General features: G+C 38.8%; 1 pseudogene; it reads right to left on the bottom strand.

Annotated features, from left to right (window-relative positions):
• Positions 1-334: 334 nt before the first annotated feature.
• LOC149170832 (DNA mismatch repair protein MSH5 pseudogene) lies at positions 335-13,530 on the bottom strand (annotated as a pseudogene).
• Positions 13,531-27,375: the final 13,845 nt, after the last annotated feature.

The following is a 27,375-nucleotide window of genomic DNA, read 5'->3' as shown; positions in this document are numbered from 1 at the left end:
ATGTAATGTCAGGCCTGCTCTTCATGCAACAATGTACATATTCCTTGAAAACTACATGAGGTGCAAGAAGTTTGATTTTCACCTTACATCCAATGTGTTTTACAAATGAAGGGTAATAGAAGCCTCCCGATGTTAACAGTGGTGATGCAACCAAAGTTTGGGTCTACCCTCTTTAGCACGCAGAGGAAACTAGTCTAGGATAGATTAGATTCCTTAGTCTCCAAATTTTTATTTATTCACATTTTGATCACAGGGACAATAGTGCCATCAACATTCTATAGAGGTAGAATGTCAACACTTGTAGGGGTTTCTGAGAGGGAGAAGGCATTATTCCCTATAGAAAATGGGTGGTTTCAATTTTTATCTCAAATGCATCCTTTGTAGTGAGCACTGGCCTAACATACATGTACTGATGTGTAACTAATGCGAATGAGAGAATGCAGTCCAACTCACCAACGAACTTTGATGTCATATGAGAATGCATTGATAAAGGCTAAAGCTGCAATTCCAAATCTTTTATTATGGCTCTTTCGGTATTTGGAATTTTATGATAGATGTCTCCTAGAATAAGATCTCACTGTTTTGTCTTTGAAGTACAATAAAAGTATGCTTCATGATGATTTTTTCACCTGCAAAAGCAAACTTTGTGTCTTTCAAATTTTCCAATTTACTATTGTCGATTTTTAGTCCAGAAAGGCATAATTAATAACCAATTTGGGGTATATACGCAATGGACCCTTGTTTTGGATTATTAGCTTGGCATGGGAGATATTTTAGCTCAAGTGTTGAAATCTCCTCAAGCAAGCCCTCGTATATTTTCTTTAATTCATCTAACTCTAGACAAATCCTGGATGCAATCATCTTTCCATATTTGTTTCCATTGCTTTCATTAAAGTCAATGACTCCACTTATCAGTTCAAAATTCATAGATATGGACAAGGTCAATTGTAAGGCATGTAAAAGAATGTCTTACAATATTGAAATTTGACATTACTGCATGCTCATGCTGTCTTTCTTAAATCCCAATTTCAAAAAATTTCCTTGTAGTAATGTTAGCACCTAAATTTTCCTTAGGCTAAAGGAAGGCAACATTCAGGGTAACCACAAACCACGCTCGGTCTGGTAGCTAGCCCTACCAGAACAGGAGAGGGCTCTCTCCAGGTCACACTCAGGAAAATAAATGATAGGGTCTGAGATGACTAGAAAATGAATATTGATCTTAGGCTAGATAAATAAATGTGATAGAGGTATTTTGATGAATGACTGAGTTTTCTGGGATGTGTGGGGGCCAAGGAACAACATGAGCAGAGAATTTAACTCAAAGACGCAGATTATTTCGTGAGGCAAGACAGGCGGAAAGTCTAGCAATTAGATTCGAAATAACATGAAATGGAGAGATTGTTTAAGAGTGTGAAAAGGGCATAAATACATGAATCCTTTTCAATAGAAGAAAACATAGAACGTGAAAATTATCCCAAGGTAGAGCAGTACACTGAATTCTACCTTTTTTACTCAGAAAGCTTTCACTGGAAATGAATATGAATGAAAATACGAAACATAACGAAATACATATGAAACAAAAAGAAGATACATTTTCTAAACTCACGCCACAGGAATCTCATGAACCAGAGCTGCAATCTTTCATTAATTCTTTGTTAAAATATACAGTGAGTGACTGGGTCTCTCTCCCATAGTTCCTAGAAATTCCAACCCTTTACAAAATGACTCTCAACACAATAAGTAAGCTTCCCCATGAGAAGGTTGATCAACCCAGGAAGTGAAGAGCCAACCATCAATAGTTACATTCAATTTTCTATGAAGACCAATTGGAAAAAAGCAAATATGAACATAGATTTTGTGGGTGGTTGATCGCCTTCATTTGGCCACTTGGATAGAAGCCAAAAATGCTTTTTAAACTTTGCCTTTAATGCAGGGAAAAATGTATTGTAAATGAGTGTGCCCACTTGGAGAAAATTGTGAATTGAAATTTCGTGAAGCAGGCGCGATTTTGGCCTTTGGGTGTTTGTGCGCAGCACCAAAAACTGTATGCGTCACGCTACTTTGGAGCTGGTTTTGAGGCCCTTTCCAAAGTCCAAATTGAGCCCAAGTGTGCTTGTGTAAATCCCCACCTATCTACTCTCCAACCCAAGTGGAATTTCTGAATTTGGTGCCCATTTTCCCCTCCAAAACTGCAATCTCCCAAGACTTCTTCCTATGTGTCAAAATAGCGGCAGAGAGGTCATTTGTTTGGGTGTTTTTGACCTCCTGAGGACTCAAAATTGGCCCAAAATTATGGGAAATGCACCAACAGTCATGATTTTCCATGGAAAATCCAAAAATGCAAACCTTTTGTCACTTGGAGCTCCCTAGTGTAAGCGCGCGCCAGGTGGCACGACGCACAGGGAGAAAAACCCTGTTTTTTGCTCAAAAATTTCCAAAAACGCCAAAAGTGCCCCAAATTTCTTGAAATTTTGGTTGGAGCTTCCTTATCAAGTGTTATTTTGGGCCAAATAGGCTTCGGCCAATATCTGATGTTGATTGAGCTCCCTTTGCCTCTTTTGCTTCTTGATTTCCTTCCTCAATCTCGCCTTCAAATTCCTGATTCAGACCTTGCACACTTTGTTGCACGCCATGTAGTGGAAAGCCATGTGCCTCAGCAATGCATGGTCCTTTTCGGCCTTGTCTAGCAGCCTCTCCAAGTGCATGTTAACTCTCTTGAGATTGGCCTCCCGATCCTCATTAATCTCTTGCTCCAATGACGTGAGCTCAACTCTTCTCCTTTGTGCATCTTGGCGATGCTCACGAATGTTTTGTAGCTCCATGATCGCTTGTTGATCCTCCAGCTATTTTTTCCTTTACTCCAGATATTTCATGTTCCATTTGGCTCTTTCCAAATCAAGGGACAAGGCTTGAATCTCTGCTTGCTGCTCCTGGATGATCTCTTTAAGCTATGCACTTGTTGATTTTGTATCTGTATCATCATCATGAAGGAGAATGAATTCGGTCTCTCATTCACATGATGGCTCACCTGAAGGCCCCTCATCCTACATTGGCTCCTTGCCTTTGTCCTATTCCTGTGATGCTGATGGAGGAAGCGAGGCCCCTTCCACCCTGGGTGGAGATAACACTCGCTTTGCCACTGCAAACAAACGTCTGGTGCCCTTCCGATATGTGATGAAAACCAGCACACTAGTAGTCTCATGGTGCTCATATCGATGAGAAGGTTCACCCTCATGCTTAACCTTTGTTACTCTCCGTGTAGCTCTGAAGAAATCACGAGAGATGAAATCATCCCAAGTGATGCCCTGCAATCCAAGCTAATGAACCACCATAATCTTGATAAGAGCAAAATGATAGACACTGTTAAGTTGCTGCTGAGGTGTTTTGCGCTATATAAAGGTGGTCATCCTCTCTATGTTCCAGCTAGTGAAATAAGGAATGTTCATCATCCGTACCCTGGTGAAATGCATGAGCAACCTGATGTGGTAAGCATAAAGACGAGAGAACTGTCCCTCACAGCTGAGATATTTCATGATCAATCTCATCAGTGGAGCATATTCATCCTTCAGATACCGGAATGGGAACACTCTCTTGAGATGCCTTAAGAAACTGGTTTTGATGTATGGCTCATAATGCTACTGATCAATCTTCTCTTTCTTGTGCCATGATTCACCAATGTTTGGTATACCGGTTGCCAATGACGGATTCTAGTGCAAGTGTGAAGGTGACACCAGCCAAGATAGCTTGATCTCCATGCAAGTGCAGCACAAAAATATGAGCCCACTCATGATGAAATTGTATACTTGCCACCTTTTGACAAAACTCATAGCATGACTGAAGTTGAAAACATGACATAGCAAGAGGACAGGCCTGCAATTCTGTAAGGGTGGTCAGTTCCTCTCTCACATGTATGCCACTTTTATGAGGCCTCTGTTGTGCCTGTTCTTCCAAGGGAGAGTCACTTTGGGTTTCCACCTCATAGTTCGATGAATGCTCAGATGCCATGACTGCTATACAAAATACCCTGAAGACAAGATGACTACTATGTTTGAACTGCTCTTTTGATGTGTTGAAATCTGCCACCAAGGGGAAAATGCAACAAGGGACTGTTAGGAAGGGGAATAATATGAAGGGATAAGGGGCTATGAAGAGGGATTTTATTTAGGGAGTAGGGAGTTTAGGGGATTTTATATAGGGTAGGGTTTGGGGTGTTAGGAAAATTTATATAGGCTAGGGTTTGGGTTTTACCTTTGACAAATCTGAGGAGGGGATAGGGAATAGGATTTTAGTACATTTTAGGATAGGGAGAAATGGAAAAAGTGGCATAAGGAAGAAGGGAATGAGGGCAAGAAGGAAAAATGAAATGGGGGAAGAACCTTGGCACCAACACAATGAGTTTGTAACCCTAACAACATTTGCTTTGATGATTTTAGGTGGTAGGGTTTAAGAGTTTTTGTGCAACCATAAGCCTTCATTTACTATCATCATACCAACATAAAAATGGATGAAACACTGAGAGATTGACCCCACCTGGCAATTTCAAGGGATTGAAGGCGATTGGTTGCAAATTCTGAGCAAAATCGGGCTTCTGTGTATATGCGCCGCGCTCCTCCACCTGTGCGCCGCACTCTCTGTGTGCATCGCGCCCATTTGAATTAGCACTGGGCAGAAATTCCTAGTGCGTTGTACGCTCTGTGTGCGCCGCGCCCCTCCACCTGTGCACCACGCTCCAATTCTTAACACAGTCCGGCCTTTCCAAACAGCAGTTTGCTCTCCAACCTCCAAACTCGACTTTGCTATGAGATTTATGAATGTAACTTGACCCAAATGATTTATATAACTTGGAGAAATATGTTGCAAGAGTTGGATTTGATTTTTCCTTCTTCCAAAACCCATTTTGTAATGTTTTCATTTTGGCACATTTTCAGAGCCTCCCTCTGGCCTTGCTGGCTTTATTGGACCTTGTTTGAAGACCAAATGACCAATCCCTAGACTTAATGACCAAAATGACTCCTACCCATTAAAATATCAAACATTGACTGTCATGGACTTCAATACACATTGGTGAAAAGACCTAAGGCAGCAGGTGCAAGACATGGGGGGAATGAATGGTAAGGCCATTCCGTCAGGTTATGGCATGCCCCTAGCGGAATGCAGCTGAGTGAATGGAGCGAGACACCTAAAAATGAAATGCAGAAAGAGTTTTGATCTCTGACGGAGGACTGACAAGACCGACTCTAACATGTAAAATTGAACTCGTACTCTTTGACAATGTTGTCCAATCATCCAATGTTGATAGGTAACCTGGACATTGAATCTCAAGTAGATGTGGAATATCTTTCACAGGTTTTAAAGTGTTGAGCAGGGCTGGCATCATTTCATCACAATGATGGAGCAGTGGTATAGTGTTTAGACGACTATTCAAAATCTTAAGATCTAATATAGGCATTAAGAACCAAGTCCTTAAAAGACGTCAACCCATGACATTGACACACTTGTTAAACATGCCAAATAAAAAAAATCCTTCCTTGTCTTTGCCAATTCCCATGCTGGTTGGATGCTCATTGACTTGAAAAGTTTGCAAGGCTTCATAACCTGTAGCATCAATTTTTAGAAATTTGTTTATGAGATCTCTGAAACCTTGTCAAATCTAATTATTGCGGTGTCATATTCCTTCATTTCAATAATGTTGACAAGCATCTCTTGTTGTAGCATAGCAATAAGGTCCCCAACAACACGAACTTGCACATCACTTTTAGTGTTCATCATGGAATTGATTTGTTGATGAGCACATGCACAAACCACCAAATGCTCCTGTTCATTCAAAAATCCCAAACACTTGTTCAAAATCTTAACATGCTTCAACCTATTGTTTGGGACCTTCGAAAGTAAGAACCTATGAGCCAGCCAATACTTAAGGCTTCCATCAATTCCTAAAAAGGTAGCTATTAGATCACCATGATGATGAATATTAGAGCTATCATTTCCAAGAATGTCATAGAGCATACAAAGTTTAGGTGCAATAAATAAAAATATTTCATTATTTATGTGATCATTTGGATAAAACTTTAGAACATGTTACAAGATTGATAAGACTAAAGTGACTACCCATATAAGCATCTTCAAGAGCTCTAGACAAAATTTTAATGAAAGCATCTCTTTGTCATAAAAGTCATGTTTTGAGAGCAACTTGTAGTCTACATTTGTATGGATGTCTTTAGCTAGTTTTCCATTTATCATGTAGATGCAAGAGCTAGAGAATGCTAATGGTTTTACGTGGTATTAATGATACAAAATCAATATTGCAAGGCCCAAAATGAAACTAAAATCTTGTATTCCCAATTGAATCATTATGAAACCAGATGTGTTGGTATCCAATGAATTCATTTCTTTGGTATTTTTGGTGTAAGGGTTTCCGTGCCCAAACTAAGTTAGGGCGGCATGCAAATTGCTAGATTAAAGAATAATTGGTCTAACTTCATGTAGATATGGTATCACACCTGATCCAATGGCTATTGATTTTGCGCCATCCCGAAATAGCTTGTACTCCTTTGAGAGCACACACGTATATAGAAGTGTATGATTTTGGAGAAGCGTAATCCAACATTGTTCAACGAGGGTTCAGTCATTTGACTAAAATAGTACAAATATCTAATATTATGTAATATCAGGTATGCTCTTCATGCAACAATATGCATATGCATTGAAAACTGCTTAAGCTGCAAGAAGTCTGGTTTTCAACTTACATCCAATCTGTTTTATAAATGAAAGGTAATAGAGGCCTCTAGATGTTAACAATTGTGATGAAACCAAATTTTGGGTCTACCCTCTTTAGAACACAGAGAAAACCAATCCAAGATAGATTAGATTCCTTAGTCTCCATTTTTTTATGTATTGACCTTTTGATCACAGGGACAATAGTTCCATTAAAATTATGTACATGCAGGTTGTCAATGCTTGCAAGGGTTTTTGAGAGGGAGAAGGCATTATTCCCTATAGAAAATGAGTGCTTTCCTTTTTTCATCTCAAATGCATCTGCCACAGTGAGCACTGGCTTGACATACATGTACTGGTGTGCAACTAATGCCAACGAGAGCATGCAGTGCAACTTCCCAACAAACTTTGATGTCATATGAAAATGCATTGAGAAAGGCTAAATTTGCAATTCCAAATCTCTTATTATGGCTCCTTCCATATCTGACATTTTATGATAGATGTCTCTTAGAAGAAGATCCAACACTTTTGTCTTTTAAATGCTTCAAAAGTATGCTTCACGATGATCATTTTCACCTTCAAAAGCAAACTCTATCTCTTTAAGATTTTCCAATTGACTATCATCGAGTTTTAGTCGAGAAAGACACCATTGATAACCAATTTGAGGTATATACACAATGGACCTATGTTTGGGATTATTAGCTTAGTATGGAAGGCATTTTATCTCAAGTTCTGAAATCTCCTCGAGCGAGCGCTCATATATTTCCTTCAATTCATCCAACTCTAGACAAATATCAGATGCAATCATCATTCCATATTTATTTCTATTTCTTTGATTAAAGTCAAATATTCCATTTATTAGTTCAAACTTCATAGATATGGACAAGATCAATTGTAATGCATGTAAAACCATGTATTACAATATTCAAATTGAACATTCCTTCATGCTCATGTTTCCTTTCTGAATTCCCAATGTCAAAAATTTTCCTTGTATCTAAAATGGAACTCATACTCTTTGAAATTGTTGCCCAATCATCCAATTTTCACAGATAACATGGACACTGAAATCTCGAGTAGATGTGGAATATCTTTCACATATTTCTAGGTGTTGTGCAAGGTTAGGATCACTTCATCACAGTGATGGAGTGATGGTATAGTGTTGAGAGGACCATTCAAAATGTTGAGATCTAATATATAGGTCTTAAGAATCAAGTCCTTAAAATATGTCAACCCATGACAATGACATACTTGTTAAACATGCAAAATAACAAAAATCCTTCCTTGGATTCTTATCCACTTGAAAAGTTTGTAAGGCATATGTTGGGTTATATGGGCTTGACCCAGGTTCAGAAGAATTATTTAGCCAAAAAAATCCCACAGCTACCAGCTCTTTTGGAAACAGCCCACGAAGCGCAGACTGAGGTCTCACCCGAGGTAGTAGGGGAGGGTGCTGGAACTAGGTTTCTGCACCCTAGGGATGTCTTGGATGTAGTTTGGGGCTCATGCGCTATTCTGCAGCCTTATGCTATGCTATATCCACGCAAATCGAAATACCCATATTGCTTTTATTATAGATTGAATCACTTATTATTGGTTTGATCTAGTTAAAATGGTCTTTAAGAAAACATTTATTACTTTTGGTTACTTCACGCATCAAGATTAACTCAGTTCACATGTATTCAACCGTAGCAATTACAGAAATCATAATAGTTCATTTATCATAAAAGAGTAAAGTCACAACCAACACAAAAATAAGAAGAAACTTATCTTTATTATCAATCTTCAACAATACATCTAGATCCACCCTGCGCACTCAGCTGTAGGGGTCCCCACACACAACTGCAGAATTTCCAGGCCTCTACGTACACAGCTGCAGACCCTCTACCTTCTACCCTACTCCCTCGACTCGGACTTACAAACACTTTCATGCTATTTCCTTTTAGAACCCATTACATTCCATCTTTTCAAAGAACTACTTTCCCTCATAGAGCCATGCTCTATTTATACTTTCCCTTGGCCCGGGATCCCTCCGTGGGCTGACTCTATTACTATTTCTTTACATTATTTTTGGGTGGACTACCCTTTGACTCAACCTACTATAGTTCTCTCTCCGTGCTTTCCGTGGAGTGCTTACCCTAATATTACCCAAAATTCTAGGCTTCGCACCCCATACTCATTTCACGGGGCTTGTGCTACCCAACAATCCCCCAACACAATCCTTGTGACTGGTCCTGAGTCACTTAACTGGTGCATCCATCTTTGCACGAAGGTCATTTAACAAGTTATGTGCTATGCGTCTCTCTTCAACAAATTCTGTGGCGGTCCATTGTACCAGTGCCACTCAGGTCACTGACATATCTGTGTCTAATGGATTCGCTTGCTCAAAATCACAGGCTACCTACATCTGTGCTATCTTGCCTTCATCATTGTGGAAATGGTAAATGCTTCATCAATCCATGGCTGAATGCAGTCTTTAAGTTTTTCCTCCTTTTTCCTTGCAACATCCATTTGGGCAAGCTCTACTTATGCATTTGCAGCCTCTTCCTAGACTATGCGAACTTCTGTGGCCATGTATTGAACCTTGGTCACAATTGGAAGATCCTCAGGGATAGCTACCCTCAGAACTGTGCGGCATGCTTTTGTGACAACTTGTTCGACATTCCTGTAATGCTCGACCCAAAAAACATGCTAAAGATTGACCTGTTCGATCTCATCTTTCTACTTCTGTAAAGTGTGGAGGGCACGACCTTCCCTAGTGTGGAGTTCGCTAGTGAGCCCCTGGTGTAATTGAAAGAGTATGCTACTAGGTAGGGCGGCCAGATCTAAATCCAAACTACCCTCATCACCGGGTCTTGTAATAGTAGCAACTAGCAATGTTAAAGTGTTCGGTGTGGGTGCGCTCATCAATGGCTCAGTCATACCTATGTTGTTGGCAAGGTGAACCTTCCCCCGAGATTGTGCCTGCAATGTTTCCAACTGCTTCCAGATTTCCCCCAACACAGTTGTATGTTCTGTAAGTAGAGTGGGCAATGCAGGGCTTGCTGTGAATTCATTCTCTACCCCTGTTATTAATTTGGACTTTTTCCTGATACTTGGTGGGTCCTCCCACTATGACTGTTTAACATGTTCTCTGGGAGCTTCAGTGTCTATCTCCTGTATTGGTTCTGATTCCTATGCTACTGAAGTCTCTTTGGTTGGTGAGTTCTAGGAAGCCACTTGTTGCAAAGTGAGTTGTTGTTCCTATCGTGCTTTTTCTACCAGATGCTGGAACCGCTGCGGTTGCTCCTTCTCCTGTTGTTTGGCAGCGAGTTGGTCTAGCATGGCCTTATCTATAGCACACCATTCGAGAGGCCATTTTTCCAAAACCCTATATATTGCTTCATTTGTTGTGATGAAGGGAAGTGTGGTCCAAGATTTGTTCAAGTTCTTTCATGCCCAGATGTACACATGATGCATGTCAACTTTAAACTCGGCCATGCTTTGGAGATTATTGTAGATTGTGGGAGACATGCGCGGTCAGCGAGCAATTCGGATCCATATTTGTTCTGCCATGGAAGTCCAAAATGCTCGAATTGCAGAAACCCTTGTCATGTCCCTTGTTGAGCATAGCGCCATAAACCGTACGGCCTCAGGTAGGTCATCTGTAATGCTAGGGAACTGGCTATCCACTGGTAGCGCGCTTGTTACCAAAAATATTGACAGAAGCAACCAAGCATAATGAAATGTCTTACCTTTGTCTTGTGCTTCTCGGTAGTTGGTCAAGAACTCTGTGCATAATAACTCTGCCCAATTAAATTGTACCCCCTGGACGCACTAACTAACCAGTGCAATGACAGAGGCGAGTACCTTGTCTGCACGACACTTCCTCATGAGTTTTCCCTCGAGGAGTTGTGTAGCCACTCAGACGGCCCAGTCGTTGATGCTAGCTATGACATATCTGTGCTTTCCTTTCACTAGCTTGTATCACGTCTTCACTATTTCAGCAAGGCCGACCTCGCTGCTAGTTCCTGCAGCATTAGCGAGGTCATCTCCTTGTAATGGTAGGTGCATTATACGATGGATTAAGTCAGTTGTGATTGGAATCGGCTCTTCCAACCATAAGAATCCATCATGTACAAGACAAAGAACTTTCCGGATCACAAAGGCTGTAATAGTCATACGGTGGTAGTGAGGTAGCCATCAAAGGTTGAGGAACCTAGCCCTCTCTATACCCAGTAGCCACACCTATTGTAACAATGTTTCTATGGCCTATTCATGGAACTTTTCACTATGAGCCAGATCCCAATCTTCAAATTCGAGGGTCGAAACACATCCCCATGGCAAGCCTTCAATATTTATATCATCTAGAAGAAGAGGGGTTTGAAGTACGGATTTCACTCCATCTAAGTCCTTTGGTATCTTTGTTGACCTTGTCCATGGAGATAGATATGGGGGAAATGATGGAATTTGGAATGCATCTACTTCGTCCTCATCAATCTGGTCAAGGAGGTCCTGAAGAGCCTCATCCTCTTCCTCGTTGTCTGTCTAAACAGCTTTACCATTATTAGCTGCAACCTGCTTGGTGAGCTGTGGTGAGGCTCGAATTGTGCGGGTCCTCTACTTCGTCTTCTTCCTTCGTGGTGTTCGTGGGGATTTTGGAACCTGCTATTCCCAGCCCATCCCTGCTAACTCTTACTGATTCAACTGCATTTCTTCGGTGAAATCATACTCAAGTTCTAGCCATAGGATGCATGGGTTGATTTTTGGCTGGATGTATACTGATTGATCCTAGTATATAGGGCCAATGTGCTCGTATACTCCCGCAATCATAAATTAAGACCGTCACTTTGAACAGCACCGTTCCTTTGTGTTTCAGTATTGTACTAATGTTCCCTCGAGTGATCTTAATGAATCCACCTCGAAACTTTCATCTTAATGATTCACCGCTCACTCCTTCCTGTCATACTCTAACATCTCTGTTATGGAAAGGAGTGTTAATGGTCATCTTTTGGCTGGCGCGCAGCCAATCACTCACAGTTGCGATCGATGAGACAGGGTAATGTAGGTAGAACTTGGTACACCAAATTAGTTCCCTGTAGACTTGTTTATAGTCCTGCGGCCTCTTTCAGCTGCTTGGGGTGCTAAGAATGTTACCTCAACGACTAGTCAGGTGTCCACACTGTCGGCAGATCCATACTATCCCTACCTCCTTGTGTTGCGGACATCGTCTGAGTGCTTGGTCAGCCAAGGTTTTGCACCACGGATGTGTGTGCTATCTTGATAGCCTAGTCCCCTCTGGGTTAGTTCTAACAATATTCCACGAGGTTCTGAGTTGTCTTAGATGAAAAAGGGTCGAGCTTCTGTAACCATTGTGGCGTGATATCCTCTTGAATTTAGTCCTTTATACTCGGTTTTGATCTTTGGATCATACCTTAATGGTGTTGTCTGTGCGGGGCCAGTAGCTACTCGACTTCTTCTGGTTTTTCTTCCATTGCCTAAAGTAGAGCCATCTAGGTCGTAGTACCTACAACCTATAAGCAATTCATGTTAGTGCACCGCCATGATGTATGCCATCCCTTGGGTTTTCGTGGATCTTGCGGGCAGCTTCTAGTGATTCATGTTGCTCTGGGTTTCTCTTCTTTGTTTATCTAGCTATCGGTATTACTATGTGTCCGCGACCTCCACGCTTTAGTTTATGCTTAGTCATGCCTACCTCTTTTGTCGATGTCCTAGCGTTTCAGGATGTGAATACCTTCGACACACCAAGTTTTGATTTCATCAAGACCACTAGTTCTCTGGCAACTTTTGTGAACGACATGATAGCTCCTACTGCCACCATTCTGTTACAATTCAATGTGGTTACTTTGTGCAGTCAATTTTTCCATCGTTCAACCTCTTCATCTGAATTTGATGTGCAAGAGCTATCATGGTCCCATGAGAGTTGTCCATCCATAGTTGGGTTCACTTAGTCCCCATTTCGCACGGTGAGCTAGTAGATGCAGTATAGTTCCCTATCACTATTGTCATCGCGTATTGGTTCAATATAGCAGGCACCTTCAGCTAGATCCAAAGGAATGACTACTCGGAGTGCATTCTTTTCGAAGATTATTTTCCGCTTTTTGAGGTTGATGATTCCATTCATGTCTATTGCCCAGTCTATTCCTAGTAGTGCTGGATAGGGGTTACTGTCATCCATGATTTCTATGACTTCAAAATCAGTGTGCGTGTGGGCACCATTGATATCTACAACAACTCCTTGCAATCTTCCCATCGGCAGGATCTTTTGTTGGTTTTCTAATCGTAATTGGATCGGGGACCATTGCAGTGTAGGCCTGCCCATGCGTTCCTAGGTCTGTTTTGGTAGGACATTCATGTCAGAACCTAGATCTAGGATGACTTGGTCCATCTCGTAATTGCCAATCTGGGCAGTCAGCCGCATCTCCCGTTCGGTGCATAAGACGTGTTTGTCCAATTTCCAGATTATGCGTGGTTCATCTACCCCCGCACATCTAGCTATTAATTATTGTAACCCTTTCACTGCATTGGCATCCAGTAGGAGCTTCATACAGGTTTCTAAAAAGTCAATTACCAAGGCATTATCTTGTTGTAGGTCTGGTTGCTCCTTACTACCTGAAGTTGGTGCTTTTACAAAAATTTTCTTAGCCTTCAAAAGGTTACCTTTGCTTGCACCGAATCAAATTCTGGTTGTTTTGCAGGAGCCTTACGAACCCACGTATCCTCTTCTGCATTCTTTCCCTTATCTTCCCTAATAGATGCACCGCTTCTGAGCATCATGTTTATGTTTGGGCCTTCAGTGCGGGGTTTAGCCTTCATCATCTAGACGTTCTGGGCATGACTAGCTTGGATTACTCCTTTCTCTCTCAGTTGCGCGAGCAGCGTAGGGCAATTTATTGCATCATGATCAAATTGGTAGCATGACAGAGAACAGGCTCTAGTAGGATTCATACAATCCCATGCATAATGTCCCTATCCACTACAATTATAACAGATCAATTGTCCACAACCCCGTCCGGGCCCCCATCCTCCACGCCCTCGTCTATGTATCAGGAATCCCCCACGTAAAAGTGGTGTAGTCGGGTCCTATCTGTGCATATCTATTTGCATCCTATATGTAGGGGGTCGATCCATCAACATGCGGCAATCTCTCTCCCCGTGACCCATTGTTCTGCAAAAGTTACAAAATAAGTGTTGAGGAGGTTATCGTATGCTTGGAAATAGGTAGCAGTTGTCTGTTGCATGCTTTCCCGTTAACTGGAAAATTGCACATCAAAGTGGGGAAATCGTACTCAGTCCCATATGTACCTCTTGTCACAAGGTTGTTGGCCCCACTGTTACAGCAAAATTCACTACAACCGGACAATGATCCTTATCGTGTCCTTGGCTTCTACACGCCCTCCACCATACTTCTTCCTGGACTTTTGGGCGTTGTGCCTGGTCTTGTTTTAACTTCTATATTTCCAAACACAAATTTTTGACCTGCGCTTGGATTTACTGAACTCCCAACCCTGGGTCCTATATCAGGATTTCGTGAAGCCGCATTGCTGCCTCTAGCGCTTCTGCTTGGGTTGAGATCCTCTGTTGCGACAAAGATGATTTTAGATATGGCATTAGTGATGCGATGAACAAAGCACAATGCTATGCATTCGTCAGGGTCATGTTGGCTTTGTGAATAGTGCTTTCTAACCTCTGATCTAGATCCCATGGGGTCTCACCAGGCATCATCGTGATTTCTTTGAATCCTATGACTGACTGCAACTCTGATTTTGGCCAGCTGAACTCCTTTTTTGACTCTGTGTAGATGTCCGCTACCCCATTGTTGGCTTGATGCCCAAATGCTTCATATACCATGTTAGTGCTCGGTCCTACAATGTGCTGACTAAGATGGATTTCTTGATATCATCATTCGCGATCTTCTGTGCATTCCATACTGAATTCAATACAAACCAAAACCTTTCTGGATCTTCACTTCCTGCTCCCTTGAATATTAGTAACTGGATGGTGCTCGCCATTATTACTGTCCTGATCCTTCGTCACTCTTTCCTCTAGCCTCCCCACATCTCACATGAGACACCCCTTAGGTAGATCCCAGTCCTGGTGATGGAACCATTTTTTGGCTTATATGGGCTTGACCCAGGTTCCGAAGAATTATTTAGCCAAACAAATCCCACAGCTACCAGCCCTTTCAACAACAGCCCGCAAAGCGCCGACTGAGGTCTCACCCGAGGTAGCAGGGGAGGGTGCTGGAACCAAGTTTCTGCACCCTAGGGATGTCTTGGATGTGATTTGGGGCTTGTACGCTATTCTACAGCCTCGCACTATGCTAGATCCGCACAGATCGGAATACCCTTATCGCATTTATTACGAATTGAATCACTTATTACTGGTTTGATCTAGTTAAAATGGTCTTTAAGCAAACATTTATTACTTTTGGTTACTTCGCAGATCAAGATTAACACAGTTCACATGTATTCAACTGTAGCAATTGCAGAAATCATAATAGTTCATTTATCATAAAAGAGTAAAGTCGCAACAACACAGAATTTGTAAGAAACTTATCTTTATTATGAATACTCAACAATACATCTAGATCCACCATGCGCACTTAGCTGCAGGGGTCCATGCACATAGCTACGAACTTTCTAGGCCTCTACGCACATAGCTACAGAGCCTCCACCTTCTACCCTACTCCATTGACTCAGACTTATAGACGCTTTCACACTATTTCGTTTCAGAACCCATTACATTCCATCTTTTGAAAGAACTACCTTCCCTCGTAGAGCCCCACTCTGTTTATACTTTCCCTTGCCCCGCAATCCCTCTGTGGGCCAACTCTATTACTATTTCTTTACATTATTTTTGGGCGGACTACCCTTTGACTCAACCTACTATAGTCCGTGCTCTGTGCTTTATGCAGAGTCTTTTACCCTAATATTACCCAAAATTTTGAGCTTCACACCCCATACTCATTCTTCGGGGCTTGCGCTACCCAACAGTGTCATAACTTGCAACATCAATTTTCAGAAATTTGTTGAATGAAATCTTTGAAACCCTGCCAAATTTTATTCGTTCAGTGTCATATTCCTTCATTTTGACAGTGTTTACAGGCATCTCTTATTGTGGCATAGCAAGAAGGTTCCTGACAGCATGAACTTGCACATCACTTTCAATGTTCATCATGGAATTTAGTTGTTCACGAGCACATGCACAAACCACAAAATGAACTTTTTCATTCAAAATTTCCAAAAACTTGTCCAAAAGTTTATCACGCTTCAACTTGTTGTTTGGGACCTTTGAAAGTAACAACCTATGAGCCAACCAGTACTCAAGGCTTCTAGCAATTCCTAAAAAGGTATCTATTAGATCACCATGATTAGGAATATCAGAGTTCTCATTTCCAAAAATGTTGTAGTACATACAATGTTCAGTTGCAATAAATAAAAAGATTCCATTGTTTATGTGATCATTTGGATAAAACTTGAGAAAATTTTACAAGATTGATAAGACTAAAGTGACTGCCCACATAAGCATCTTCAATTGCTCTAGACAGTATTTGTAGGAAATCATCTCTTTGTCTTAAAAGTCGTGTTTTGAGAGAAATATGGAGTCTACATTTGTACAGATGTCTTGAGCTAGTTTTCCATTTATAATGTAGATGGAGTAGATGGAAGATTGTAATGATTTTTCATGGTATTTCTCACACGAAATTAGTATTGCAAGGCCCCAAAGAAAACTAAAATTGTGTTTTCCCCATTGAACCATGATGTAACCAGATGTGTTGGTATCTAGTGAATTCATTTCTTTGGTATTTTGGGTGTAAGTGTTTCCATGTGCAAACTTCGTTGGGGCTGCATACAAAATGCTAGATTGAAGAATGATTGGTATGAATTCATGTAGATATGGTAGCACAACTTATCCAATAGCTATTAATTGAGTTCCATTGAGAAATAACTTGTAATCCTTTGAGAGCACACGTGTATGTAGAAGTGTATGATTTTGGAGAATCCCAATCCAACATTGTTCAAGGAGGGTTGGGTCGTTTAACAAAAACTGTACAAATCCCTGATATTCTATAATGTCATGCCTGATCTTCATGCAACAATATGGACATGCCTTGAAAAGTACTTGAGTTGCAAGAAGTATGATTTTCACCTTAAATCCAATCTATTTTACAAATGAATGGTAATAGAAGCCTCCAGATGTTAATAGAGGTTATGTAATGAAATTTTGGGAATGCCCTCTTTACCACATAGAGGAAACCAACTGCACATCGACATCATATACCTCTTGACAATTCAATGAGTCTACAGAGTTAAACTTCTAAGATGCCACTGGTATTGAAAAATGTTCATGATATACAAACACTTCATTTGACTATGAACCAATAGAATTATACTTGTCAGATGAAAAAAGCCCCACAAGGTTCTTTTCATTTTAGGCCCAGAATATGTCAGAATAGCATTGCAAAGTACACTTGTTGTACTTGTTTCCATGTTCCAAGGCTTCAGTGTACCATTAGTTGAAGTTGAGGCAAGGTTGGTCGAATCAAGAGACTTGACATTATCCACAATTTTCCTGTGATGTGCCAAAATGCACCATGGTGTTTTTATCTTTCAAAGATCATCACAATATATTTTATAATATGTAGATCTGGATGCAAGTAACCATGCAAAGCTTGGTGGAAACTGAACAACACTTTCTTCCTGATTAATATTCCAAAGTTTCACATAGCCATCACTCATTTGCACAACACTCATTTCCATTAAACCAGTGCAATTTGTTAGACTGACGAGACCTTTTGATTTCTTAGAAATGGGTTCCAATATGTTGGCTTCAGAGCTTGTTCCATTGTTTTGATAACATATACTCCCATATCGTTTTACTTGCATTTGTTGAGAAACCATGAGCCACTTAACTTGCAGGACTGGGAAAATTTGTAGTGCCTATGTATAATGATCCACCTCTTGTGGATTATGGGACTATAGCTTCTTTGCCTCCAAAATGTCTATAGAATGGCCCACCTATGTAGTTGAGCAATCCTTATAGAGATTGAAACCTCCCCTTTTAAGCGTATATCTTCCCTTACCTCGATCATAAACTATGATTGTGTTGTTAGGTAACTAAGTAAAAGGATTTTGATCAACAAATAGTGACACTAATTCATTCGTTACTAAAAGTACTAAGCAATTTTTGAAACTTTCTATCCTATACTTTTCTTCAACAAGAAAAATTCCTCCAAATTTATCCTTGATATCACGATCTTGAAATTGATCTTTAGATAGATATGTTGTCTCTTTTGTAGGATTTAACATCTTTCTAAGATCTTTATTTACCTTTTGGCTCCTGCTAGATGGATTTTTCAAAGCTTCAACTGCATCTAGATCCCCTACGGAATCAACTGCTTCTATGTCTTCATCCTTATCTGTATTCTCAACTAAATGTACTAAGTCTTCAATCTTGCTTGTATAAAATTCAGATTTGTCATTACTTCTTTTCTTCTTGGCAGTCCTTAATGATACGCAGGGTTCCAAGATTTTTGTTACCTTTATGAAGTCTTGGCTATAGTCTTCAAATTTCTGATTTGGAAACAATTTTTTTTTCCTAGTTAGCTTAAACCTTCTTATTTTGGTTCCAAAATTCTTCTTTTCAATATTTTCTAGTCTAATAGCTAGCCAAGAGCATGATCTAATAGCACTGTGATGTACCAATTCTAAAATTTGCAAATTTTTCCTTCATAAGCAAACTTTCTCTGAATTTTTTTTACTAACAGTTAGAGTGCAATAATTTCATCAAACACTTGGTTTGCACAATAAGGGAAACACTACAACAAGAGGAAATAAGAGGCAATCATTAATTTTATTACTTAATTTGGAAAGTTGTTATAATATAGGAAGATCAAGGAAAATGGAGCTTCACTTGGTGATCATTTTTGACCAATCTCGATCCACTGGTATAAACTAATATAAACTCACAAAGAAGCTAAAAAATGTTAGTCTCCTTTAGAAATTCTGAACCCTTTAATGATTTTTCTTAGTACAAAGAAATTTGCCTCATATTTCTTTAGGAAACATACATATTATCTTAGCTTCAGAATATGAATATTGATCCCCAATATGTCCTCTTGAAAACACTGATATATGGTGCCAAATCTGAGAACAATCACCCTTGAAAGCTCAGCCCTCCCTCAGGAATACATTATTAGCATATTAGTCTTCTTCCAAAAGTCTTATATGAACCCCATTCCCAATACATATTTCCAATAAAAAAAACCTATTTTGACTATGTATCCCATATTTTACTAAATACCTTTTTTAGAACCCCCAATACATATAAATGCCCCCATATAACTGCATTATATTGACTCTATTTTTTTGAATTGTAAAACCCCTTTATGAATGAATGTTTTGAGATTATGGTCAACAAGGTGAAGTACTTATGCACAAATATTGGATATGTTTGTTATAAAAACCAGCATTTGAACTTCAAGGAATCCACAGGAAATAAAAAAAAAAAATAAGGTTTGAGCCTTAGGTATAGGCTTTTATGCATTAGATGATCAACCCCAACAAGATGAATGTAGATGGGGTGGCAGCTAGAGCCTTAGTTCATATTTGAAATCTAGTAGTGTTAGCCATTACCTTGGTCAACAATTTTTGAATTACTTTTCCACTCTTTGAATGACCATGTCCAAAATATTCTTGTGTCAAGCCTGGAAGTTGAAGGGGATACCAATGAATTTACATCTTTGACCTTGTTGAATTTAGGATCAGAGTTGATAAGCTAACAAACCAGTGTGGTCTCACAAACATTTTCTGGAACACTTGGTTGTGTTTTGACACATTGAATTCATGATCCTGAAGCTGGGTAGGTTTGAATGTAGTCCATCATATTTTCCACTCATTCATGTTCCTCCAAGATGTGAGGAATCATCTGCAAAATGCCCATTAATTGGTTGCCTGGTTCCTTGTTTAGGGAGGGGAGTTCCTTTGATTAAACCTTGTCCACTCTATGTGATATATATCAGGTAGCCCATCAATTCAACTACCATTAATTATAGAGCTAGTGTTAATAGGATCGCTTGTTAGATAGATGTAACATGTTGTACTTTTGTTTTGATTTTGCTGATACATAGAAAATGGAAAAGGATTAATAATTTGTTTATTAACTTAGAAAAATAAATAATTTATCTTTTAACCCTCTTACCAGGTAATATTATGGCAAATCATGCCAGGTTTCGAGGTTCATTGTCGAGGAAAGATTTTCCATGTTTTTTATAAAAGCTAGATTATGAGCCAAGAGAAATCTACAAGACATAAAACAAGATAGAACTTATAAGGCGTTGAATTAAATTCAGTGAGAAATTTATAAAGAACATTGAAATAAGGAGTAGAAGGCAGACAAAAAATGGAGCAAATACTCATAATAACCCATTTTTTTTATTGTATGAAAACTTGCTTTTGAGGCCAGACTATTCTTCCATGATATAATTTTAGTAACTTAGTTGAGTGATGAGACTTAGGCCTAGTTGATTTGGTCCAATATTTATTACATATGTAAGTTTATTACAATGAGGTGGGTGAAATATTATCACTCTCCTAACTCATAAAATATTTCTATCCACCAATTTTATACTCTTGTATATACCTAATATAATATAGAGTGTACAGTTTGATTTTCTCTCGCACTTTCCTTCTTGTGCAATTGTTCTTATTGCTCTTTAAATTCATGCACATATAAATAAGGTTTATTTTCTTGTTTCTATTGTAGTATGAGTTTTGTTTTGGGCTAAGGTATTATTTTTCTTTCTTCTGATAAAGTGTATTCCTATTTATTTAGTTTAATTGTCTTGCATTCAATTCTTTCAATGAGTGGGTATTAGCTACAGGATCCGAACCAATGCCTTGAATACCTTTTCTTGTCACAAGTATGCGATATCTCTGGTTCTAATTAATTTGCTTGTTTAAGGAAGTATTATCCTGAATTTCTATGATGTATGTGGAAACCTGAAATGTTATATATCTTTATGTGGAGGTACTTCGACATTAAAATGTAAATAGATTTCTTAAAATAGAATATAAGGAATTGTATATCCATTTATTCTTCTGAATGCATTGTAAAGAAGATAGTTTTCCTCTTAGTATTTTACCATTTTATTTGGTAGAACACATGGTAGAGAATGATGCACTGCTCCTTTTCTCATCATGTTTGGAATTTATACCGATTAACTGAGTATTTTGTGTAGCTTCATTATTGTTTGTTTTATACCTATAACTTGATTTCTGTTTTGTGTAGTTACCAATAGAAATTAATCTTCATTATACAAATAGCTTCATTTTTGTTTTATACGAATAGTTAGTTTTGTGTAGCTTCATTGTTGTACAATGTTGATCATAAGAAAGTATTAATTCCTATGGTTATGGCAAATATGGATGAGCATTAGGATCTGAAGATATTTGGGTTGTCTTTTTCTTTGAAACAAATATTTTTTAGGATGTAAATGAATATGAAAGAAGAAAATCAAGTGGGTACATTTGGTTAGATACATTGGAAGGGGCTATAAATGACATGGTTATAGAAACAATTCCATAATTCCATTTTTGTGGCATATGTAACATTTTTGGTAGGTATGTGGAGATAACATGCGAAAATGATACTGTGAAGTACAACTAGTTAACGATACACTTTTTTCTATTATTTTTTTGGACTCACAAAGGAGACGCAAGGCGAAAATGCAACCAATCAATCATTAGGTTAGTAGGAGGTTTATTACCTCTATACCGTAAGGACCATGGCATATTGGGGCATGTTAACCACCCACATGTATGGTTAAACATATGATAATTTTTTTCTTCTATGATGCAATTTTCCAGCTAGATGTCATACATTATTTATTTTATGTTGTTTTTTTCTTTCCATTTGTTTTCGCAAGATATCTACAACTTGATATTTTTAGATTATAACTTAATTGACATGATTGTTATGAAGTTCCCAAGGTGTTCTTCTTATATGGTGACGTTTTATTTGTTTTGTTTATACACATCAACTATCACCCAACTAGATAAGAATTGTTCGAGTTTCTTGATTTTTCTGGGGAAAAATAGCATTGACATAGCTGATGTTGAGGTATATGTCGCATAAATATTTTATAGTCTATTTTAGCTTATATTTCAGTTTTCATCGTATTTTATGTGTTATACTCTACATTATATCTTCTTTCATTTCATGAGAGCAACTCAATATTGATGGTCAAAAGTAGGATTTGAAGAAAGAGAACAACCACGGGGGCTCCACTGGGGGAGCAATACCATACCACGTGGGTTCATATTGGAGGATATATATTGAAGAAAAAATGACATAATATATTGGGGGATATATAGGGGCTAAAGGGTTTTTATATTGGAAGGTATAAAAAATGGAGTTCAAATTTAATGAAAAAATATAAAGGGGTATAAAAAATGTTAATGAAAAAATGGATACCTACAATATCTAGTGGAAGTAGGGGTTTTTTAAATTAGAAAGGTGTATTGGGTTCATAGTGGTAGGGGGTTAAATAAAGTGAATTTTAGGGGTATTTTCCAATATGTAGTCAAATTAAGGGTATTGTTTAATATTTCACGAATACATGTGATAGGACAAAGGTTCATGGAGTGAATCCCCCATAAGAACAATAACACTGGAGTGACAAACGCAGATAGAGAGAGAGAGAGAGAGAGAGAGAGAGAGAGGGAAGAACCGATCTAGTGATACCCTTAAAGATAATATCGCACATGAGACACACACAGAGAGACTGATGATCAAGTCTTCAGAGTTGGTGAATTCACCTACAATTCCTTCACAACACAATGATAATGTCTTGAACTGATGAAGCAATATTTCATGTGTAAATTCTAATCCAACCAATATTAAGTTGGAAACTCATGTTGTAATACGTGACATTTCATATAATATAATTTATGTGATTGAAGTTATTTATAGTTGCACTTAATGTAACTTTGTGTTTTCATATTAGATGAACATGTATATTCTATGTCATTTTTTTAATTTAGTCACAAAATAATACTTATTAATTTATGTTGATTAATAATGAACACATAAAGTCAATATAAAACTACTAAATAAGTATTTTATATTGATTAATGATGAACACAAATAAAATGAATATATGACTAAATTAGTCGTTTATAATGATTATTAATGAAAGTAAATGAAATTAATAGAAACTATTAAATTAGTTGTTTATATAATGGATATGAAATAACAAAAAAAATATAAATGACTACTACAAATGATAAATTTGTGATTACAAATGATGATTAAATTTTGTACATATATGACTATTAGTAGCTAATTTACAGTATCTTATAACATGACCAAAATTTAGTCATATTTCTTTGGTCATTAATTGATTTTAAACGATGACTAAAATTTGCATATATATGGCTATTGGTATCTAATTTACAATATCTTATAACACGACTAACATTTTGGTCATATATTTTTGGTCATTAATTGGGTTTTCAGATGATCATATAGTAATATATTTTGTTGTATATTTGGTCATTAATTGTGGCAATTAATGACTAAATTAATGACTAAATATACTACTAGATGATAAAATTGAGACAACCAATTAATGACTAAGCTAAAAATGACTAAAAGTTGGTCGCGTTATAAGATACTGCAAATTAGCTACTACTGGTCTTCGACTAAAAAATGGTCATTTTTATGCAAAATTTAGTCATTTTTTTAGTAACTAATTAGCCATATTGTACTAGTGACTAGATCAAACACAAAGAAAGTCCCAAGCAACCAAGGAGACATTGAAATCCTTGGAAACAATTAGAAGGGAGAGATGCACAACATCTCATTCTATGAGTCCCAACATAGAGTTGTGCAATCTCGTATAGTGTCAGCTCCAACAGCATGGGTCGATGCGACCATAGCATATGTCGAAGCCACTAGCTCGAGTGTTTGCTTCTTGATAGCTGAGAATGAGAAAATGGCTAAGGAGTTATAGACGGGGCCAAGTAGGGAGGAGAATTGGTTATATCATCTGCTCGAGCATTGTTGAAGAAGGAAATATTGGATGAGGTATTGTCCCTTGACATAGTTATGTGGGTAGTTTATTCCAAGTTTGGTACCGTGCATAAGGAATTGGTCCATCTCAACAATTGGCAGGAACGATGTGCAAGGAGAGCATGTATCTTATCGAACGTGCATTCTACTCTTGATTACATGCAAACATGGACAATGAGATACACGAGATCTCAATTACACTTGTCCAACATGATGAAGCCCAGAGTGGTCGAGCTGAAGGCACGCATTCAGTGTTAGATCCTGAACTATGAAGATCTCCCATGGCTCATCACTAGTTTGCAGGCTTCCCATTTACAGGTATTCAGGAGTGTGGATTTTGTTGTGCGTGCACATGCGATCCCATATATTGGGACACTCACTTAGGAAAATACAGAGGCATAGGTCTGACTAGAACTTGACTCGTACTTTGATGAGTTAATGTGCATAACCACCAACCCAGACTTTGTGATCAGTGCAGACACCATGCATCAGTATGTCTATGGTCTAGTTGTACTCAAAATAGTGATGCACATGTTATCAGACGAGTTGGAAAGAGGAGCTCAAGAAGTGTACCCGGGTTCTATGGAGGCAAGAGTTCATCTCAATAAGTATGTCACCTTATAGTACACAAACACCATCATAGACTACCGAGCTTGGTATCAGTTTGCTACTATCGATCACCGTGAAGGTGTTGAAGAGTTGGTCTTCGCATAGTTCTCTGAGTCGTAGTGATGCCTTGCATGGATTGCTTAAGCCCATTTTGTCTCACATGGGTACATGTGTAGATTGTATGTAATGTCTTGTCAAGTGTAAGTTCAAGTGTCAATAGTTGGATGTAACAGTCATAGAGTAGATGAAGAGTCATGAGAGTAGATGAACTATTAGAAAGGGGAATATCAAGGACCACCCTACCCTTTACTATATATAGTCCCTCATTACTCATTGTATAGGCTTTTGGTCAGCCAAGCTTCTGATAGGAGTATCTTAGAGATAACTTGGACCATATTGTAATGAGCCTTGGCTTATCCACTGTGTAGAGCTAGTATATATCTTGGGAGGAGCAGGCAACAATGACTATAATGTTCCGCTATTGTGCCTGGTGGTTGGTCATGGTTGTACTGTATGACTGGAACTTACACTTCTTAATATAATACAACCAACATGTTTCATACTTATGTCGTATTATATTTCAGCTATCTTGTTTACTCTAAATGATATATGTATCTATTTTCTTACACATGCATCCGTAGCTATTTTCAGTATATGTATGTATGAATCTTACTGAAATGTGTTGTTGGTTTAACCATCACTTTGGATTGCTATCTTACCTACCTTCCATGTTGTGATGCATCTTTTCTTGTGTGTTCGCTTCTTAACTATGTGCTTTTACAAGTTTCCAAGGGGCGCACTCACCTCAACATCCATGTGTTAGAACCGCTCAGTCACCTTCCTTGACTTGCCGCATATGTCACACCCTTGTTACCAATAGGGACATCTTACTTGCCTCTGTGTGAAACCCCAGTTAAGGCGATATCGTACAATCCACTGCTAGGACTCCTACACCAAATGGTTTGAGGTCTAGTTGGGACTTCTTACCGGGGAGATCCCCTGACATGTTGGTGGCTCGAGCACCATCAACATTTCTAGTGCTAGAAGGAGGGAGAGATGAATATTTGTGTCCTCTCATCCTATTTTTAAACTTTGCACATGTATCATGGATTCTGTTACACTCACCCCTTCGTGATGTTTTTTGCATGGTGAAGCTCTCAACATCATGAGGGTATTTTTTGATCTCTTGTCTAAATTCACGTATGATGGTGAAGGCGAAGTGGCCTAGCATGTGTTCTTACAAGACTTCCTTGCCATTATTGATAAGGAATATGGATTTTCAAATGAAGAGACTAGTCTGCTGCTTGCATACACGCTTCACGAATCCCCACTATGGTGGTGCTACAGCCTACCAGCTGACAGTGTGCTCTCACTCAAGCAGTTCTATGATCTAATTGAATCTACTTTCCATCATTTTGATCTAGAACCTCTTGATCGAAAAGTGTTACAACAACGGAAGGCCCCTCATGAATCACCTATGGATTTTTGGCAGTGCTTCCGTATTTTTCAGTTTGAAGCTCCGAAAAGCCAGATGAAATTTCCTTATCTTTGGGATAGGTTCGAGTACTAGCTTAACAAATCAGTCCATCCCAAGAATAAGTTTGAGCCCAGGCCTCACTTAGCATACTTCAGTGATGGAGTTGCGCAATCATATATGTATATAGTCATTTTCACTAGTGACTGTCTGACATCCCCTCATTAAACAGCTCCACCATTGTAGAGTGATGTGGGAGAACATGCACACACATCTATTCAACTCTCACATCCAACCAACATCACTTTGCTCAATATTTGCGCAGATTTGGTTGTGAGTCCATTAAGTTGTCACATGCATTTTGTTACTCAACCTCCATCTTCGTACTCGGATGATCCTCCAGATGATATAGTCTTGTGTTTTTCCATTTCAAACTCTACACCTGTTGTGAACAAGGATCAAGCCATCGACGCAGTTGGTGTTGCACAACCAACATGCATTTTCATTCATGAAGAGTATGACCGAGAGCTTGAGCATCAACACTCGGAAAAGGATGACTCCCTTCTGCCTGAGCCTCCTCCAATCTTTCCTGACATCTTTGGTGAACCTGCCATCGATGATTTTGCATGTGTATCTCCATTTACAGATGCACCCATTGTTGATCATTCGTAGAACACACCGGATGCTAGTCCATCATTCGACAATAGAGAGGATAAATCATTCTTTGAAAATCCACTTGAATTTTCATCTGCGTTTTTCGAACACATAGAGGGTGAATTTTTCCACTTATCATCTACCCCTCTGTTTGATTCATCAGGTCATGAGGATGTCGATGAAATCATTGATTTTGTTGATATTAGTTGCTTTGATCTATTTACCCCCTAGTCAATCACGGTGATGATTCTATCACAGTTGATTTTTTGAAGCCACCTGCTTATGATTATCTATCTATCAACAAAGTCAAAATCCCCCAGACCATTGAGGCACTTCAACATGAGCTAATGGTTATGTCAGGTCCTCGTTGTCCTCAGATTGGTTTCACATCTGATCAGGAAATTGTTGAAACACAGAAGGATCCTCATCACTCATCTATATGCACTGAAGATCAATCTCACACATAGATAATACTTCCTCCACTAGAACTACAAGATCCCATTGCTCATGCATTAGAGGAATCTTACATAGAAAGCACATGTGCATGATGCAACTTGTCTTTATTTCTTTCGTTTCCTTTCATGTCATAGTTAAGCGTATGTGTATGATTCACAACTGCATGCAGTGTTGCATAACACCATGACAAGTCCAATGATTGTATGTCATGCACTCACACTCACTCGTGTTTTGTGGACAAATTGAAACTTGGAGTGTGTTTGTCTTCATTGTTATATCTTTCATGTTTGTTGGTTTGCGAGTCATGCCTTCACAAACATGGGTCAACCAATGCGTCAGTGGCTTCTTTGGAAGTATCACTTCACATGATTAGACCCATGCACCGTTAACTTAGG

The sequence above is a fragment of the Pinus tabuliformis genome, chromosome 4_2 (genome assembly GCF_031772625.1).
Source record: "Pinus tabuliformis cultivar Carrire ecotype Pingquan chromosome 4_2, CPIR1, whole genome shotgun sequence".
Lineage (NCBI taxonomy): Eukaryota > Viridiplantae > Streptophyta > Pinopsida > Pinales > Pinaceae > Pinus > Pinus tabuliformis.
Note: the sequence above shows the minus strand (reverse complement) of the source record. Positions and strands in the feature narration are given on the sequence as shown.